This window comes from Plectropomus leopardus, unplaced genomic scaffold, assembly GCF_008729295.1.
Source record: "Plectropomus leopardus isolate mb unplaced genomic scaffold, YSFRI_Pleo_2.0 unplaced_scaffold21950, whole genome shotgun sequence".
NCBI classification, from domain to species: Eukaryota; Metazoa; Chordata; class Actinopteri; order Perciformes; family Serranidae; genus Plectropomus; species Plectropomus leopardus.
In genome coordinates, this window is record NW_024623772.1 from 1 (window position 1) to 4700 (window position 4700).

The following is a 4700-nucleotide window of genomic DNA, read 5'->3' on the forward strand; positions in this document are numbered from 1 at the left end:
TTGCGCTGTGTCAAATGCTCAAAATCAGGCCATAAAAATATTATACATTAATATGATTTTCATTTTATTTAGTTTTTTGTTTTTAACCAACATCAGTCCTAAACAAAAATATCAAATATTCATTAGCTTTCAGAATTTTAACCCTTTAAATGTTAAAGGAACCTTGCCAGCACAAGCTTTAAATATTTGTATTTATTTTAGTTTAGTTTTTTATTATCACAGCTTGGGGTAATGCAGTGATTTGCAACAATTGTAACAATGTAACTATTTAATTTCCACAGTGTATTTTAGACTTATTGTAGGAGCTGAGCTGGAAATTCACTGATTACACTCAGATACACAATCCTGCTAAAATGTATGCCATATGCATGAACACACACACAATTACCACAAAAAAATTAAGAATGAAAAGCGCGTAAAATGCACCAAACAGTCCTTAAGGGATAAAATTTTGAAGCTGCTTTGCAAGAAATGGGTTAAAATATTCTGGAAAGGTTTTTTAATTCATTGGTAAAAATGTGTGGGAACCCTGATGAGACAAAGAATCTATAAATCTCATTACATTTCTAAGTTATTGATGATTTTCCAGCTAACGACGGACGCTCTGTGTTAATCCCTCCGCTCCGTCTGCAGGTCGGAGATGGCTCTCACACAAGTGTCCTCCAACAAGTGCGCAGGCGGCTTCCAGAAGGTTTTCGAACACGAGAGGTGAGATCTGAGCTGAGCCTTCAAACAGTCAGAGATACTGAATTATTGATCCATATCGATTCTGAACACACACAAAACATCAGTGAAGTTATGGATGTGTGTGCGTGTGTGTGTGTGTGTGTGCGCGCGCGCGCGCGCGCGTGTGTGTGTGTGTGTGTTTCCTCCGTGCAGCACCGAGCTCAAGTGTAAGATGAAGTTTGCCGTCTACCTGCCTCCCAAAGCCGACACCGACAAGTGTCCCGTCATGTACTGGCTGTCTGGTGAGTGACGGCACGACTGACTGCTGATCAATGAGGGAATTATTTTATTTTATTTTACTTTATTTTATTTTATTTAAAGAGATGAAGCTCTACTGGTGCGGTGACTCTCAGCACACAAGCTTAGATTTCACCCTCAAAGGCTGATTTTAGGCTTTTTCTGCTGTTGTTGTTAACAAATTCCACGGACAAAGAAGAAACGATCAGAACTCATTTATTCTGTATTTTATATTTTTAACAAATGCTACTCATGAAGAAGAAAAAATCATAATGTTTATCTCCCAATACTTTCATTACTTACTTTTTTTTTATAAACATCTGTAATTTCCCCAAACAGCTGCTCTCTGTAGTTTTTATCAAAGATACAGAAGGAAAATAGAGACTTTATTGGGACTATTTTCAGCATCAGATTTATTGGCATTTCCCAGATGAACGTTGTTTTCAGTTATTGTTATTTGTTCATTTTGTTAGTAAGTGTTTGGAGGATTTTGTGTAAGGTGCCACAAATTTCATTCAGGTGTGATTAATTATATCCACAAATGCAAACACCAGTACAGCCCAGCAGGGGGAGCCAAACACCAGCGGCAAAGAGACAGTAGAAAATAACAGTGACAATGATCATACTAGTAATAATGAGAATGATAATGATATAATAATAATAATGATAGATCATTAAATAAAATAAAGCAAAACTTAAAAAAAAAAAGATTTAAAAAATTAAATTAAATTTAAAAAAAAGATAATTTCTGCTCAATTTTGACTGTTTTCTGTGCTTTTTGAAATCATTTCTCTGCAGGTCTGACATGCACGGAGCAAAACTTCATCACCAAAGCCGGCAGTCAGATCCCTGCTGCGGAGCACGGCATCATCATCGTCGCTCCGGACACCAGCCCACGTATGAAAACACACACACACACACACACACACACACACACACACACACCTTTAACATGAGCTCTGTTTATTTTGGCTCAAATGTCACATTTTGAACGCCGATTCTCCTCACTGACCTCTTTGTAGAATCAGTTGACACAGATCTCCTGTAACACGTGTTGTATGTTTAACAAAAGGTAAGGTTGAAATTGATGCTGCAGAATTAGCAGTGTGAGTTTTTTTATTCTACACATGCTTCCTGGTCATTACTTACAATGCAACTCATGCTGCAGACAACAAAGAAAGAAAAACAAAAATAAACAACAATTAACATTTTGCAAGACTAAAAATTGCATTGATAAATGAATAAAATACTAAAAATCAGTAAATTAAAATCAATTGAATGAAAAACTAAATAAATTTCAGGAATTTAAACATAAACACAACAATTATTTAAACAAAAAAAACAAAGGCTATGACATTTATCCAAATTTGAAGCCAAATTAAAAACATTTGTCATAAATTTCCTTTTAAAAATATAAATACTTCTTACTGACCAACATGGAGCGGGTTCTGTTTTAGCAGCGTGAACCTCATAGAGTCGGGATGAGTCGGTGCTGGACAAAGCCAAGACAGATTCCAAAAATACATAAAGTCTGCACACGAGAGGATGATCCCATGAACGGTTATTAAATTACCTCCACGTGTGACGTCTTCAATAAATGTCATTTAATAAAAGTTCATGGGAGCATTTTCTGGTGTTATTTATTTTTTGAATTCATGTCAAAACGAACAAATTTCTGAGGACATGTCAGTCACAGCGTGAGAGCGCGGTTTGAAACGCTCTCGGCTCCAGTGCCGGCGGAAAATAAAGAGCTCAAAGTACGAAGAGGTCAGAGGTCATAACAGCAGGAGTGGAAACAGCCGCGTTTCGAGCAAAGGTTAGGGGGGTGCAAACGCAGATATCAAATTTGGGTCTCTTTTAAGGGTAGATGTAAAAAAAAAAAAAAATCAGCTGCTAATCAGCAGGCAACAAATCTGGATCAAGACTTGCGGTATAAATCCACGGTGACCGTGTCCCGTCCTGCATCAGGCGGCTGCAACATCGAGGGGGAGGATGAGAACTGGGATTTCGGCACCGGAGCTGGTTTCTACGTCGACGCCACGCAGGATCCCTGGAAGACCAACTACCGCATGTACTCGTACATCACCGAGGAGGTGCGTTGGATTTATATCACACAAAAAAACAATTGCAGTTTTTAGCTGAAATCATAGAACAGCTACAAAGATTTCCATCTGTGCAAAAACTTCCCTTTTTAATCAGACTCAGAGCTAATGATGCTCTGTGTGATCTCCGTCTCTCTCAGCTCCCCAAACTGGTCGACGCTAACTTCCCCACCGACCCGGACCGCGTGTCCATCAGCGGTCACTCCATGGGCGGACACGGGGCGCTCATCTGTGCCCTGAAGAACCCTGGGAAATACAAGGTACTGCACATCAGTGAAGTAGAGTGGGGCAGAGTGTAGTATACAGTGTGTACAGGGTTCCCGCGGTCATGGAAAACCTGGAAAACTTTCACAGTTTTATTTTCCAGGCCTGGAAAAGACATGAAACTTGTAAAAAATCATTGAAAGGTTTGAAAAATCATGGAAATGTGTTTTGTGTAATAAATTAAATTAGATTAATATGACGTAACGGAGAATTTATTTTCTGTAGCTGGTGACGTAACGTAGCTTTATTTCTGTTTTGATGTCTGACGTTTTGGTTGTTTTTTAATAATTACTTATCACGAATTTTCCTTTAGTTTCTTTCCACGTTTCGTCTCTCTCTTCATAGAATAGAATATTCCTTTATTGATCCCCCATTGGGGGAAATTTCAAATGTTACAGCAGCATGAAAAAGAGAAAGTGGAATGTAACAAAGAAAATAACAATAACACAATAACACAATTTTACAATAACACAATTATACAATAACAAATAACAATAAATAACAAATAACAATAAATGTTCATGTCTGACCACGAAGGCACGTCACATCATTTTTAAAGCACTTTTAGCAACTTTAAATGGTTAGAATTTGTATTTATTTTACAGCTGATTTGTAAAGAACACGTGCCCGCGGCTTTGAAGGCATTTTTTCTAAATAAAACCAAAAAAAGTTTGACTTGTCTTTTATTTATTTATTTGGCTGCTTTTATTATAGATTTGTTTGTTTTCTTCATTTTATTTTTGTGTGTTTCTAAGTAAACAAGTTTGGGAGGCATATTTTCTTTAAAGGGTTTTGTGTGATTTCTTTCTTTCGTTTTCTTTTTTTTTTTGGCAATTTTTATAGAACTTTTTTTTTTTAAATCGCCGAAATGACACCATTTATAATAGACAGAACCTGTATGACATAAGTTACTGTTGGATTTGTCAAATTGGTGCTCGTGTACATCAGGTGGAAAGTTGAAATTATATTTGAAAAGAGTTTGAATTGTATATGTTTAAAAAAATCCCGGCTAAGAAAAAAAAATCGGGGTCCTTGAAAAGTCGTTTTGAGATTGTGTCCATGACAGTGAGTGGACACCCTGTATGTACGACCTCAGAGAGGACGAAGACATCGCCACTTTCTGTCTTTCTGTAAATTGTTCTGTGTGTCTGTACAAACCGGAGTCAGACTCTTTGTATGTGAACCGACGATTCTGGATCTGATTCTGGATCTGGTTTCTCCTCCTGCAGGCTGTTTCTGCGTTCGCTCCCATCTGTAACCCGATGCAGTGTCCCTGGGGACAGAAGGCCTTCTCAGGATACCTGGGCTCCGACAGGTCCACCTGGGAGGTCAGAGCTCTGCACACCCTGCACACCCTTCACACTCTGCACA

General features: G+C 38.0%; 1 pseudogene; it reads left to right on the forward strand.

Annotated features, from left to right (window-relative positions):
• Nucleotides 1-637: 637 nt before the first annotated feature.
• On the forward strand, nt 638-4657 carry LOC121965849 (annotated as a pseudogene).
• Nucleotides 4658-4700: the final 43 nt, after the last annotated feature.